The 17,051-nt window shown below is 36.8% G+C and overlaps 1 pseudogene across 1 annotated transcript; it reads right to left on the bottom strand.

Moving 5' to 3' along the window:
- Positions 1 to 3,576: 3,576 nt before the first annotated feature.
- Positions 3,577 to 16,774, bottom strand: LOC308417284 (phospholipase B-like 1; annotated as a pseudogene). The gene is made up of 2 exons: positions 16,761 to 16,774; positions 3,577 to 4,907 (listed from the first exon to the last, which is right to left on the bottom strand). The product of its transcript is annotated as a phospholipase B-like 1 (transcript).
- Positions 16,775 to 17,051: the final 277 nt, after the last annotated feature.

Below are 17,051 nucleotides of genomic sequence, written 5' to 3' on the forward strand. Positions count from 1 at the left end.
CCAACAGTTAGATATTGAGGTGGGCTAATTCAAAGCCCTGGAACCGAACCCTGTCAGCCTAATCAACTCCTCTGTTATCAGCCCTGAGGGCTAACTCATCCATGCTTGTGCCATTAGGGCCAAGTCTACTGCTCAAAGGAGGTACAGGACCATATTCAGAGTACTATAGCTGGCTTATGGCAGGCTTGACTCTTTGTGCTTCTGAGGGCTGGCTCTTCTGTAATGCTCAGGAGCTAGGTCAGGCCAGTTCTGCACAGCTTCTAGTTATGTCCTCAGGTGGCATCCCAAACCAACACATCTTCCTGGCCTTTGGTGGTAACAAACTCATGTTGCCTTAGGGTAAAGATACACATATAGCCACTGGTGGCATCATAGGCCAAGACTCCACTATGGTTCCAGGTGGAATCATCGGCTACTTACATCAGACTAGTCCTTACTACCCTCCAGTATCCAGTTCTGCCTCTCTTCATTGTAGCCACATCCTTCTGTTTCCTCTTCCATTTCTCCACAGCCTACTTGTTTCCCTTAGTAGTGCCCAGGTTTTCTGAGCATCTGGGGTCATTTCAGGAACGGTCTCAGTATTGCCATGCCCAACCTGTGCTTTATGGCTCTGGACAGGAATATTCTCAGTTCTTGGGCATGCCCCCTACCAAGGCCTTCAAGATTTTTTACTGGTGGTCACCTCCAGTAGCCCCCGGCTCAGGCCCCATGGCACAGGACTGGTGGTCATTTCAGTCTCTGGACATGAATTTCAGGTCTTGGACTCTGCTGGTGTTCTTCTAGTCTCTGGTTTGTTCCCTTTGTCTTTGCACCAGACACCAGTGTGACAGCTCCATTATATTTTTGGTGTTAAGATTTTGGCCCTAAAATCATGGCTAGAAAAATAAGCTGAATATTTCTTTAAATAAATTTCTAAATATGATAATAGATATTACTTTGGTCTTATGGAATTTAAGTGATTTCTAGAAGTACCAGAATATGTTGGAAGTGATATGTCACCAAATAAAAAAGAAATTAGAAATGTCAGCATTGAGATGCTCCGTGGAAATTTAAGCACAGGAGGAAATAGGAAGACATACAACAGAACAAGGAAGCAAGTTGAACAGGTAATATATTACCCAATATTGGAAGAAAAAAATCTCACCAAGTACAAAAAAAGGAGTCATCAGACAAAGGTTTCCTAGACAAAACAACATTTTTTTCTATGTAAACAAAGCTACAATATAAGCATCTTTGAAGCATGCTTAGATCCACATTTTCTTAGAAATGATGTTTGTTGAAAAGCAGTATGAGCTAGGGATGGAGGTGAATGTCTGTAATCCTGGCATTTGGGAGGTAAAGGTAGGAGAATCTAAAGGTCAAAGCCATCCCTGGCCATGCAGTGTTCCAGCCAGCCTGGATTAAATGCGAACCCTACTTCAAGAAACCCAAAAGAATAGCATTATGTATTGATGCCCTAGGACCTTGTGCTATTCAGTTACCAAGTCAGAGATAAAGAGTATCCTAAAGAAAAAAAAAAAAGCCTGTTTGTTGAAGGAAATATATTTCCCGCAAAGCCATTTGCTTCTATTTTTGAAAATTTCTTTTAAGAATTGATCTAAGAAAGAACACCCAGGATAAAATAAAAAACCTCATAAGAATAACTTTCATTCCTACAGGCATATTTTAATTTTTTTTGATTCATTATGTTCAATAATCCAGAATGGTTCCTTCACAGTTTGATCTGATCATAATCAGTCAGAGAAGAGGATGTAGATTTTAAATGTCACCTAAAGTTAGGTTGTGCCCTGAAGCCTTTTGTTGGATATCTTGTTTTGAAGTTAATTGGAAAAAAGGTGTTGGACAAGGCAGCAAAGAAAGAATTAAGTTTCAATGAAAATGGACACTCAAGACTTACATGAGCCTGGCTCTATCAGTTACCATTCAATACAACTGAGTGATTGCCCTAAAATGATATGCTGGTGAGATATTTGGGCTACTTTGTGGTGTCCTTTCTAGTAGGTTTTATATTGCACAAAGCTTTGGTGACCTAATCGTGTTGTCAACCTTTTAGTAGAAAACAAGCAAGTTCTTGAAAATAATGTGAGAACAATGTATATTTTGAGGATGGTGGCATGGAATAAGAAAAATGAATTTGGGGTTTGGATGCAAAGTCACCAATAATCTTTCTAGTCAATAGTTTTGAATTTTGAACCCAAATAACATATTAAATTTTTTATAGATTTAGAACACAATTTAGAGTTGTAGAGTTATAAGTTTCTTTTGACCTCTGTAATTCTTAGTGATTATAACTCCATAGCATTCATTGCTAGGAACACAGTCTTTACACTTATCAAAAACTGGCTCAGTGAAATCTTCAATTGTTTTTACTAAGTTTGAATAATGCTTCCTTTCTACTACTTTAGCTTTTCCAGGCAGAGAAAGTTATTCCTGCCCCACCCATTCATAACATTTTGAGGGGTTATAATCTATTTATGTTTCTACATATTTTACACCTTCATGCACCCTTCAATCTCTCTAGTAATAAAAGACTTACCACATATTTGATATAAAGCAACATTTGTTATAATACTAGATAATTTAGAATCAAAAATATCTACTGAACAGACCTTACTATTAATGTGCTAAGTGTTTACATTTCTATATTCAATTCGTAACTCCTAATCCAACTCCCTGTCCCAGAAGGCTGAACTTTATAGGCTAAGTATAAAGTATATATTTATAGTATGCTTCAGTGTTTTTTGCCAGTATTTCAGTATGTGACTGCTCAGGCACCCAAAATTAAAGGATAAAGAAGAATGGATATAAGTTTTTTGCCCCAGCCTCTTTGTGGCACTCTCCTGGTAGCTTTAGTTCCTCCAACGAAGGCAACAACTGCTCAAAGCAGCCCCTTTCCTGAGTTTTCACTCCTTCTTCATTCCCTTTGTTGTTGGCCAGGAAGGGCACTGGACATGTCTCACTGCTCCTTGGCCCCACCCACCTTCGCATATAGTTCCTGTTGCTCCCATCTCAGATTTCTACTTTGAGTGGCCTGTTAGCAAGGTAAAGATCAGATTTTTGAAAATTATCGTTTTGGGAGATGCTCCTCATCAGGATATTACTTAGAATATTGCACCTTAACTGCAGGTTTAGAAATATTGAGGTTAATAGGTTCTGTGCTTCAACTGATATTGTAGTACTTTTCAAGTCTTTAATAACAATAATTCTGAGTATGAGGCATAGCATATCATATTTATTAAATATTTTTACTACAAGGTTTGCTTTTCTTCTTTTCTAATATATACATTAATGTATTGGTTAAAAAATAAAATTCTAAAAATGCTGTTTTGGTTCACTAAAAGTAGAGAATTGTTAACATGCCAATCAAATCCTTTATTCCATCATCATTTGTTTTTCTAGCTGGTTGTGAAGAATTTTTATTTTATCTCAAATATAGAGACTAGCAGGATAGTAAAAGGATTTTTGGGGGGTGGATCTAGTATTTCTTATTAAGAATGCAGGTGGTAAAATATGGCTGAAAGAGCCTTTGGTGTCTTATTCGCAGCTTTCTGTCTTCTTTATTCCTCACTTTTTCTCCTATGACAAGATAGGTTTCGTGGTGACAAAATCAAAGTCAAAGACATCTGGCATCCCCAATGGAGCGTTTCACTGAACAGATTCCAATTAAAACATAGGAGACCATCTTGTACCGTGGGGCCACTAACGGCATAGGCTTTTATACTGAGATGCAAGGAAGATGTCTGCCACGTGGTGTCATAGCATCCTCCTGAGCTTGGACTGGCTTCATTCAGGTCCTCATGACAGCAGATGGTACTGCAGGAATCACCCTTACTGTAAGTGTCCTCCTAGTAATTGTTGTATTGCATCATATATTTCATGGAAGCCATGTCTGTCACATTCCCTTGGTCATGCCTGATGATTTCGCCTCGTAGAGCTAAGTTATAAGAGTAGTCCAAACCCAGTTTGTGAACCAGCAGTGGGTAACCACTCCAGTTGTAGATTGTTTTATGGAAAGGAATTTTATAGGAAGCCCAAAATCCTTTTCTTAGGTTATTGATTTGATCAGAATATTCTACATATGTAGGGATTTGATCCACAACATAGAGGACACCTTTGTCAATGCTCCTCTTAATGGTCACCTTCTTCAGATCAAAGACCATGTACTTGTTGTTGTAGGTACCAGAGTTGTACCTTGAAAACATCTGTGCCCATTCCTTACCACCTTGTGCCATCACGTTGGCCGCACGGACTTTTTGCCAGGCCAGAAGAGTCTCGGGTACCACCAACTTCATCAGGGTTTTATTGTACACACTGTTGGTGATCTGCAGCAGTGTAAGGCCAGTGCTACGACTGTAAAAGTCATAGAGACTCCAAGGAACCTGGGTAACTGCTGAAAGAGAGCCGGTTGCTGCAGGTGTTTTTGTCTTTGATGTTGAAGTCCAGATGTTTATAGATCCCGAGCATGGCTGCATATGTGTACCAGCTCGAGTGGGCAAAATAGATGTTTTTCCAATCCAGGAAGGACCATACTAAGAGCGGAACAGTGGCCCATGTCTCAAATCTTAAACTTCTTTATGCTGCTGCCTTTTGTGGGAGGTAGGGAGGGAATGAGGTCCAGCAGGCCACCGACGACGTTTGAGAACTGAATTCGGAACATTGTCATGGGCTTTATTTTCTCTTCTGAAGCCCTTTTCTGCTCTCCAAGACACAGCCCGTCCAGCTGTGGCACCACGTAGCTGGTGTATCTCCAGAACAGGTCATCCTTCTGTTCTCTGATTTTCTGCCTAGTCCACAGTTCTTGCTTCTCCATGAAGTCTTGCACTTTATTCACGAAGGAAGGATTCTTGATCAGCTGTGGGTACAGGTTCGTGAAGTGGTCATACGTGTGTCCTGGGTGCCTTGCAACTCTTCAGGTAGTAGAGTTGAAGGCAGCAGCGTCGCGTTCTCAGGAATCCACTCAGTTGAGACATTGGAGTGCAGCACCTTCACTCTAGACGTCAGGATCCTAGGAGCCCAGCCAGCTGGGTAATGTTGAACCCTCTCAGCTGGCACTCATGCCCCTGCAAACCCAGCCTATCTACACCATTGAGCAGGTCGATTCTTTAACAGCCAGCTCTTGTACGGCGGGCATCTCTGAAGCCCAGTAAAAGGGTTTTGTTTCCAAGCCCGATATGAGTTTGATTTCCAGACCCCACATAGTAGAAGGAGAAAACCAACTTCTGCAAGTTGTCCTCTAACCTCCACATATGCAATGTGGCACCACCACTACTACACACATACTCACACACACACAGTCATGCAAGTGCACAGGCACACCCACATACACATGCAAAATAAATGAAATCGAATAAGAAAAGAAGAATTAACTAATCTAGGATTTTGAAGTACCTTTTGGATATTAAGTTGCCTGATTTGTCTTTAGTACAAATGAATATATCAAAGTTCTCCTTTTCTAAAAGATTTTTGTGTGCATGTGTATGTGTGGTATGTATTTGTATGTGTGTATGTCCATGAATGAGTGTTTCTGTGTGAGTGTAAGTAGATTCTGTACATGTGCATGAGCTTGTACGTCTGCGTGTACATATGTGTGTGTGTAGGTGCCCCTGGAGTCCAGAAGCAGACGTCAGGTATCAGATTCTGCGGGAGACAGAACACAACTGTGGCTACTTGATGTGGGTGCTGGAAAGTGGGTTTTGGTTCTCTGGAAGAGCACATAGCACTCTTCACCACTAAGCCACATGCACAGCCCTGCAAACTACTTCTTCCAGAAAGCGATCACGACAAAGAATTACAGTAATGTAAATATTGCATTTCATGTTATTCCTTTTGAAAACAAAGTAGATTGAGAACTATAAGCTTCTTGTTAGAAGATGTGACCTCAGTGACCTCGATATTTTGTTTTATTGATAGTCTCATGACTGTGTAAATGACTATTGACAGTATTTGCAGGGCATTTATTACTTAAATTTTTCTTAGCAAGAATAAAATTCACCTAGTTAGTAAATTTCTCCTTCTTTTATTGAAAAAAATAATTTATTCTACAATAAGAGGATATTTATAAATTGAGTGAGGCCATAAAATTACATACAGGTTTTGATCAAAGAGTATATTTCTCTGAGTTGATGATCTAAAGGATTATTTATAGGTCTAACATTATTAAGTTATGTAATGTGTCAATATTATCTAAATGGACAGTTGATAAAATAGCACATGTGCTCAAAACCCTTTAGTTCAGATTTTTAGTAACATTGGTAACATTTCAATATGTCAAGCTTATGTCACATTTATAAATGTTAGCCATGGGGTGTCTAAATACAGCTTTGAAAATGTATCTATCACCTATGCTAGAGCAAACACATTATATGGATAGTTTATGTCTTATATAAATAGATATGATATATATATATAAATAGAATAAGAGTATAAGGAACATAGACATGTATAAATGGAAAGAGAATATTGTGGAAAAACTGTGTACTTATATATCCCCAAATAATTCTAGAAGATTTTGAACTTTTTATGACAAGGAATATAAAATGTTTGATATGTAAAATGTGTGTATACACATATACATAGCTTTAAATATATAACATATATGCATGTATTTATATGTATGTGCATATATATCAAAAGACATAAAATACTTTCTAGAATTTTGGTGTTCCTGGTATAGGAAAAAACCACTATGGAATCTATAATTAAGACATTATAGAGAGACATTTTTCTCAGAAAAAATAATTGAGTATAACAAATTTGAGTTTTACATTGGCATGATTATCATATTTTAACCAGTTTGTATGAATCATATCTAGGAATATAACAGAAAACTATCTGAATTTCAGGTGTCTTGGGACAATTCTTCTGCCAGTAAAAAGTACATGTCTAAAAACAAGAATCCTGCTATAGCAAATCTCAACAATTATACTAACATAAGAGCTAAGCACCCAGTCACAAAAGAACAGACATAATATGCAGTCACTGATAGTAGGATGCTAACCCCAGAGGCTTGGACTGCCCCAGAAACAACTCACAGACTGTGAAGTTCAAGAAAAAAAGAAAAGAAAAGAAAAGAAAAACAAACAAACAAACAAAAAAAATGTCATGCTCAATCCTTACACACCAAGAACACGTTGATTAATTCCGGGTTACACCTTGTTTTACGTGTACTTTTTGCTCATTGTAAATAGTAAGCCCTTAATGCAGAGTATCAAACCTTAAAAAAAAAGAAAAAAAAAAAAGCCAAGCACTGACACAATTGTATTTGTATACATTTATGCAAAAATGTTTAAAATTTTTTTCTTTTATCTTTGTTTTTTAAAATAAATTTTTTTTAAAAAAAGAGCTAAGCACCCAAACTGCTCAAGTTAATAGTTCTTGTTACACTGAACACAGTCAGCATTAGACAAGAAGAGGAGGTGTCAGAGCCTAGATGATAGTTCCAATGCTTTCGGAAGGACCCTGTATTAATGCAGTCTCACAGGCCCAGAGGGTTAAACTAAGACTTCATTGCCCAGTCTTATGGAAACTTCAAAATGTCAAATAAAAACAAAATCTCAGGAAGCTGTGATACCCAGATGGCTTCAAATCATAAACCAAATTATCAACACTGTTCACAGTAAGCTCAGATTGGTATTCAGTTACATCATCAGAGTTATTGTATATCATCAGAATTTAATATAATTCAAGCTCTAACTTAATTTAGATATCATATTTTAATGCTTTCCTCACATTTGACATATTTTATGAAATAGAATGCCTTCCAGACACTTACAGAATATTTTAGTTTTATATGTGTTGACAGTGTAACAAATATTGTGTGCTCTCTCTCTTCCAAATGTGCACAAGCACACACACACACACACACACACACACACACACACACACACACAAATTCTAGAAGAACCATGTTATTCTGAAACTAAAAAATACAAACTATAAAATTTTCGAATAAAATAGTTTTCCACCCTAGTGTTCAAGGGAAGTGAGTTCTGGATTCATCCTGGAAAACCGTGATCATTTCTGTCCTTGGAAAGGTAGGCATGGTTGGGTAGGGTGGCAGGGAAAGCCGGTATGCTCACTACCTTAGATTCATGTCATTTATTAACTAAAGACGACAAATGAGCAAGCAGCCCTGTGAAGTATTTAAGTTAGCTGGAAATTGTACACAAAGGCTGTTAGATAACCCCAGGAGAAGCAGTGAGACCATCTGTTTCTCTCCTTGTGAGCCCGACTTTGTATCTTCCTACCTAGTCCTGGGTGAGACTTACACCCCACACAATGAGGTGATCAAATATAATATTGATTATGTCAAGTGAGACAGTCCAGCAGTAGCTGCAAAGATACAGTGGTTCTCACATTTTGATAGAACAGAATAATCCCTTCTCGGGGATGAGTATATTTGTATTGTTTCCTCAGAGATGTGGATTGTGAGGATTTGTGGGGAATAGGCATGGAGTTATTAATTATCATTGCTATTAATTGCTGCACAGGTCCTATTTTAATGAATACTAACCCATAGCAACAGCTCCACACAATAATTTCTCTATTTGCAAAATGAGTAAAACTTATATTTTGTAATGCTATTATGATAAATATCCTGACACACATTTGTGATTATGAAATTAAGTTATTTCTGTGAATATCTTAGCACAAAGTCTTGTACACTGTAAATATGCAATATATGCTCTTTTAGTAAAATTATACTCAAAACAGGTAACACTTAAATTGATTTTGAACAAAGTATAAATCTGTTAAGTTAAATGTATTTGTTTAAAGTGATTAGAAAAATAATTAATAACAACTATATATAGTTATTGTTATTCTTTTATGGCATTCCTACTCAAATGTCTCTGCATTAATAAATTAGATTTATAAATATATATTTACTTTTGTAATAAGAATAAGATTTAAAAATTCATACTGCCAATAACTTAGTGACATTCTCAGTTCTTTACATCATAGACCACTACACTCTTATATTATGTTTTGGGTTGTGAAATACCTGTGAATAGCATTAATTATTTCATTACAAATTGATGGAGAATATTTCTGGATATGGTGAATACTGAAGCTTTTTATAACAGAAAGCAAGGAAAGGAAAGATTTGGAGTTGGAAGTACATTGGAATTAGTGACGTCTCTGGGCTTATTAATTCTTATGAAGCTAATTCAGAAGGACCCTTGAGAGGCAAGATGTTTAATGCTGTCTATGGGACTTGTATGTGCTTACTACCATGAAAGATGCACATATTTGGAAGGACTTTGCATCATCCAAGACATTGAAGGTAATAAAATAAAGCATAGTCTGAAGCACAAGGATGATCTAGACATAATCCAAAGATTTATTGTTATCATTTAGAGGCACTGAAAAAGATCAAATATGTGAAGAAAATTATTTCTGATTACATATTGAAATCTTAAAGGCACTCAGATGGCTGAGATTTGTGTTCCAAGCAGAAAGTCACATTATGTGCTAGGATGAAGACAGGAAAGAAGAAGACAGATTTTGATCATGCTTGAGAGGCACAAAGGAAAAGGGGAAAATCTAAAGAAATTAAGTAAGATTTGGATATGGAATAAAAAAAATCCATCTCGGGAACAAAAAGACTCAAAAAGTCAAAAAGTATTCATTGTGGTGTAGGTAAAGTCTAAGTGATTTGAAATTTCTGTTATGTATCAGAGTTAACCAATGACAGCCATAACATTCATTATTTCATTTCTGTAATTTTAACCTCAATCTTCCTTCTGCTCAAGCCCTTTGCCACATTGCTAACACGGTGGTTTTCCTTACAAATGTTCATAAACGGCATCTGCATGGCATCTCTTTTTTTACAGCATTTGCCCTAAATACCAACCCTAGCCCATTCTTATAACATTGTGTTAGCCCACTATGGGCTGCTTCATTGTTCTTGCTTATGAACAATGATTCCACAAAGGAGGAAATGTTTCCTTCATCTATTGGCTCTGAATGCTTCAGAGTTCCAGATGGAGTTCAGTTTTGCTTAATACTTTGGGTAAAAACATTTAGTTTCACACCTTGGGCTGTATTGATGGTCTGGGGTTGACTCTATTGTGGATTTGGGTCTCTGTCCTACAGATTTTATCTTCACTTCTATAGACTTAAAACATCAAAATATTCCCCTCATTGGCAAAACTACTTACAGAGACAGAACCACCCTGAATTAAAAAGCACTAAAAGAAAGGAAGGGTATATGACAGTTGTTAATGTCTTCTGCATAGTAAAAAAAAAAAAAAAATCCTTGAGGCTTTGAAACCTCCTCAGTTTTCGAGACCAGTGATTTAGGGTTTCTGGACATGATCCCTGAACTATGGCAGTTTTTCCTGTGTTACTAGAGATGGTTCCTATGTGCAACCTGTTGGATGAACCCTTGACCAGAGGATTAAATTCTCTATGAATCTTAATTAGATTTTTAATAGAAAGCTTTCCCTTCAAGGGTCCCAGCTACAAATGAAACTGCCTTTCTAGTATCTCTAGTTTCAGAGCCAAGGACTACACTTGATATTTTGTTGGATTTTTTTTTCCACTATAATGCAAAGTTAGCATGGTATATATAAATTTTATTAACATTTCAGACATATAAAATTGTTAGATAATAAATAAGTCAAAGTTAGATATCTTCTAAACCAAGGAACAGGTTTAAATCAGGGTAGGTGGCTGGACTGCCTACTTTCACAGGCCTCTTTGGCAGAAAGGAATCCAAACTACAGATGATACAGAAGAACAGGTTTGAAAATGCTGTGTCTCCCACAGAATCAACCTAAAAGTTGTGCCTGAGTCATGTTTACATTTCTCTAAGCTGTGATAATTCAGACATGGCCATCCATTAAAAACCCTTTTAATTTCAGTCAGTTCTCTAATTTGTATATACTACAGTTGAATATTGATTAGTAGAAAATTATGAACTAGTTTCTGAGTAATCAAAATTTGTAAGGAATATAATTTGAGAGAAATTTATGAGCATCTGATTTTATTACAATGCCTCAAGCACCACCTTACTGCAGTAGTAAACTGAAATATGTCTTTTATAGAGAAAAAAGAGAATAGACTGAATCTGGATCACAATATTTCATACAGGCAGGAATGGAAACAAGACACAAGAACAGGCTTCCACTACTTATATCTCAAATACTACTTTAAGTAAAATTATTGACAGATTATTTAATTAAACATGATCTTAGAAGACTAAACTTTATTGTTGTTCAGATAAAATAAAGTGGATGATTTAACACTGGCAACTGAGTTAAGATGAAACATGCTCTGACATTTTGTCTTGTTCATATGTCTTTTGAACTTTTTTTTACCTTGGGAAATTATAACGCTGACTTGATTTGACTTAACGTCGAGAGGACCAGAAGTGTATGACTTGGTCTGTTTCAACTACTATACATGAATACCATGGAGTGCATATCTTATAAACTATATAATAGATTATTTCTTTTAGGGTGGCCGACTGGAAAACTAAAGGTGGAACTGCCTGTGGATTTGGTACCTGGCCAGGACCCACCTCCTATGTCCATCTGTTTCCTTTTTTGTAGAAGAGATAAGTGTTCCTTTTATAAGGTTATTCATGATGATGCTGCCCTTATGACCTACTCACTTTCTAAGGCCTTACTTTTAGTGTTGTATGAAATAGGATTTTAACATCTGAATGCTAGTAGATGAGAAACACCAAGGGCACAGCAATACACAGGTTTAAAATTTGTTTCCAGCAGAGACTTATATCTATAATCATGGTGATTGCAAACAACAACAAGCTTTTCTCTTTATTGTTGAAAAGATCTACCCTTTGGCAATGATAGCCAATAATGTACCCTCTTTGCCTATGTTTGATAACTCTAATAGCCTATGATTTTCTTAGAAAACATACTGCTGTATGACCCAAGTTTTTACTGAGATGTGTTATGAAAAAATGTTTTAACAAAAATTTATCCCTTTTGTCAGTAATAAGATGAAAATAAATGAAATACATATTTAAATGAATCAGATTTTATTTTTGTCATGTTCATGTCACATTTACATGTGACATTACATTACATGAAGACATTACATGTCTTCAACCTGAAGAATAGTTTTAATTTGAATCTAATGGAAAGATAAATTAGAAGTCAGAGACATGGCATTGTTTTTTCAGGAAACAGGTGTGTTGTACTTATCTGAACACTACAGTTCTGAAATGCCTGGAAACTAGTAGGTGTCCACAAATCAAGCTCTGGTTGGGAGGCAACTTAACAAGGGCATTAGATTTTAGTTTTGGTATTTACCTCTGTAATTTGTTGAGGAACAAGTTAGAAGTACCTAATATCTTCCAAAGAAAAGCTTGATATTTGGCTGGGCAAACTTACTACTCTGGTCTGAGAAATACTACTCAACAATTTGCAGTTGTAAATTGGGATGTCAAACTCTAAAACAACTGTTGTACTGCAAAATATTATAAATAGATAGAACTGGCTATCTCTTCAGTGCTTAGTAACTTTATAACTTTTTATCTAGAATTTCCTTCACCATGACAACAGTTAGTCTGACAGAGCAAACCACAAAGAGCACGTCATGACTGAATTCCAAGAGCCTCAGCAAGTATTATAAGAGTAAGAAACCTTTGAAAAATAGAATAACAACCTTGTTGGAGAATTTTTTAATGCTTCTAACAAAGTTTCAGGGTAATCTTATAAGCAGGAAGACCATGGTAGGCAACTATATATAAAATTACCATTTTCCATAAGATTTTTCATGATAAGCTTTCATAAAGATGTAAATAATTTGTTGTATTTTTATAACAGGGGCCTAAAATTGTTAAAACAGAAATGTTCACAGGAAACTCGAGATCACTACCTCATTTATTCCATGTTGCAGAACATTACAGACAGTTCTGCACGTGCAAAGATTGCTGAAACCCTAAGCTTGCCTTTTTATTGTTGAGAAATCACTAAGTAACTAGCCAGGGAGAGCTTTGGCCCTCTGTTCTGACTTGTCCTCAGATTAATTTCAAATTGCTTTGAAAGATCTGGTAAACTTTCAAGGCTCCCAAGGCCTGGATTAACATACAACATAAGTTAGCTTGGAATTGTTTGTCTAACACAGCAATGAATATGGAAATATTAAAAATAAGATGCAGCAAAAATTCCGAGTTTATCAGTCACTTTGATAAATTGCTGAAAGATGGTAGATTTTCACATTGCAAATCTGTGTCTTCAAGATGAAAGAAGTCATTAAACTGCAGGTGCTCACTAAGTCTCATGCTTTGAGGAAACATGATGGCCCACTTGGAATAATAGAATTCTGTTACATTGCAGCATTTTAAAAAGATTCTTTTCTTTTTATGAGATTAAAATTGCATTATTTCCCCCTTCTTTCTCCTCCTTTCCAACCCTCTCCTGTAACAACTATCTTTGCTCTTCTTCAAATTCATGGCCTTGGGCTGGAAAGGTGTCTCAGTGGTAAGAGCACTAGTTATTTTTCCAGAGGTCCTGAGTTCAATTCCCTGTAAGCACATGGTGGCTCACGACCATCTGTAATGGGATCTGATGTTCTCTTCTGGTGTGTCTGAAGACAGCTACGGTGTACTCATGTGAACAAGCAAGCAAGCAAATAAATAAATAAAAATATTTTTAAAAAATTCATGGCACCCTTTTCATTAATTGTTGTTACATGCATATATGTATATATATATGGATATATGTACATAACACCAAATACACCCTGCAGCATTATTCTTAATGCTTCTTTAGGTATCCAACAATATCATCCCACAGAGAGTATTATTTTTCCTCAAAATGATTTTCTAGGGGAGAGGTACACATAAGAGCCGTGAAACAATTTATAGTTCTTTGAGCTTTTTATTGTTTTGCTATGGAAGAAAACATTTTTCTTCCCATAATAATTTTAAACGCTACTATTAGGTTTCAATTTAACTTTATCCTTCCTATGGTTATGGCTTGATCTCCAAATGTTCTCTACAGGCTCATGTTTTGAACATTTGTCCTTCAGCTGGGGATGCTGTTTTTGACAGGCTGTAGAACTTTTATGTGGTGGGAACTGTCTGGTGGAAGTGAAGTCACTTTGGGCTGGCTTTCAAAGGTTATACCAGATCTGTGTTTTCTGTCATATTTTCTGCTTCTTAGTTGGCCGTGGCATAAACAGTGTCTGCCATATATAACCAATGCCAAGAACTAAGCTATACACTGCTCCATGCTTCTGCTACCATGATTTTCTTCACAAATATATACGGAGCAATCAACCGAACATACAAATAAATATAATCACATGACAAAATGACTCTTTTCTCCTTGAAGTTGTTTGTGTCAGGTATTATGGCCATAATAATGTGAAGTGGCTATTTATTACCTGCTGCATGGGAGGGAAACAATACCTGATACTTCAATTCTAGCAAGCTACATGACTAACCAGTGGATTTCTTAAAACAATGTACAGCCTAACTGTGTTCTAATTAATAATCTATATGTCTAAATACGAATGCTGATTTCACCCCACAGCAAAGAGACTTCTCTTTAATGTTTTAAAGACTTATTTTACACGTATGAGTGTTTTGCCTGAGTAATTGAATGTGCACCATATGCATGCCTGATGCTTTTAGAGGACTGAAGAGGATACCAGATACCCTGGAACTATAGTTGCAGATGGCTATGAGCCATCATGTGGATGCTGGTAACTGACTCTAGGTTCTATGGAAGAGTGAGATGTGCTCTTAACCACAGAATCATGTATTTAGACCAAGAAACCACTTTTTCTTCAGCAGAGGAAACTATTACAGAAATTCAAAATGAAGAGAAAAACTGACTGTGCGGTGCAGAGCACCAGTTGATATCTACAATATAATTCATATACCCAAGGCTCATGGAACATTGCAGAAGAACTTGCATGTGGGAGGAACCAAAGAGTTTGATGTGGGACTGTGCATTCCATCTATTACAGGAAAGGTACACCCCATGAGATTTTGACAACATGGCTTTCTAAACAAGACTTGAATAATTCCACAATTAGTTGAGATTCTAAAACTGATGGGGGAAATCTCATGGACTCTAGCTTTAGATGAAGAGCTACAGTCAATTAACAACTGCTAAGAAAGAGAGCCTTGATTTTCCTCTTTGGTTATCTTCTACTGAATGGCTAACCTCAGAAACACAGACATTTAAGAAACACTTAAAGAACTCAGCAGGTTATGATTATATCTTTTTTATATGTGAATATAACATCAATGGTTAAAGAAGAGGCCATGAATTTGGCAGAGGCGTGTAAACAGGAGAGAAAATATATGAGGGTGGTGATGTAGTTATATTTTAATTAAGCAAACTACTGCAAGTACATTTTTAAGGCAAAATGCATATACCTCAAAGAATCCTTGAAATTGAAGTCAGATATGGTGGTGCATTCAGGAAGCTGAGGCAGAAAAACCACAAGTTCAAAACCAAACGAAGTCACACAGTTAAATAGTCTCTCTAAACATATTTAACTTTTGTAAAAAGAAGATCTTGATACACATAGACATAAGTGTTTAGATGATGGTGGACCCACTTCTTCTAGATCAGAAGATGGTGTATCATTTCTTAGGGAGCAGCAGATTGGCAGGAGACAATGCTACATGCTATGAATTCTCAAAGAAGATAAAAATATATTTAGAATTATGTAACAGTAATAAAGGAGTTGTGTTGTCCAAAAAAAGAGATTCTATGACTAAAAATATTTAACAGGGAGCAAAAAGATCTGGAAAGTAGATGAACATGTAAATGTGAATACACAGGAAAAGCAACCCACTTTGAAGAAATGATTGTCACTGAATTTAGACATGTGTGCCAATGTAGGTATGGAAAAATTCTTTTTTCTTTCTTCCTTTTGTTCATTCTTTCTCTTATTATTTATGGAATTCAGTAAGTAGACTAGGAAAGTCTCAAAGTCTCTTGTACCATTCTGCCTCTGCTTCCCACATGCTGTTATTATGGAAATGCACCACCAAAACCTAAAACAGGCACTAAAGGAAGAAAGTAATTTTTGGGTAAATTTCTGAAAGGGACTAAGTAAGTAATAGTTCAGTTTGGGAACACTGGGAGGGCCTGAGATAGTCCTGGACTAGTAATCACGTCCTGGTGTTCTATTGAAGATTGTTGACTTCAAAGCACCAGACCATATCTATGGTGATACTGGGCCACAGAGACAAGTACAGTGATCTCCCATTCTGAAAGGTAAATGTTAGATACAGTCACTAAATTCTATTATAGAAGAGAAAACTGAACTTCTAACTCCTCAAGGTGAGGACGTCAGATGAGGTTAGTGCCCTTTTAAAGAGAGCACACAAAGGTCTCTGTTCCGTCTGCCAATAGTGTACTGAGACACAATACAGCTCCAGTTGAACTGAAATTTGCTATGTAACTTAGGCTATTTATTAAACTCATAGTAATTCTCCTGCCTTAGCCTCCCAAACCTGAGGTTATATACCTGAGCCTCTATGCTGGGCCATCTCAGTTGACCTTTGAGCCACTGCTCTAGGCTTTAATCCCTGGCCATTTGTCCTTCTCTGATGTGAAGGCCCAGTTAACTGCCCTAGAGCACCAGGCTCTGAGTACATTCCCCAGCACTTGGCTTAATTCTATAGTCTCAGAATTCTGGCTTTGTTTCCCTGTGGTGTGAGGAGACTTTCTATTGTTCACTACTGTGAAGACTCTCTAGCATTTTAGTCAGCCTTGTTTCTTGGCACAGCCAGATCCTTTCTCTTTAGGGTTAACTCTTACCTGAACTTCTTCATGTTTTGATCCTTCAGCTCTTGTCTAGGAAGTAGCCCTTTCTTCTCACTCAGGTTTACTTATGGAACACTCTATATCTCTTCTGCCTTCATAGGTTTTTATAGCACCACGATGAAAGGAAGATAGAGGGACATTAGTAAACCAACAGGCAAAAGCAGGCTCCCTGAGATGAACACTTCTTTTTTCCCATAAGAGACGTTGAGAAAATAAATGTGGGAAGGCATGGGCTGGGCTATTGCACGACAACATGAGTATTTAAACAGAACCAATAGCAAAGGG

This window comes from Micromys minutus (genome assembly GCF_963924665.1).
Source record: "Micromys minutus genome assembly, chromosome: 1".
Taxonomy (NCBI): domain Eukaryota; kingdom Metazoa; phylum Chordata; class Mammalia; order Rodentia; family Muridae; genus Micromys; species Micromys minutus.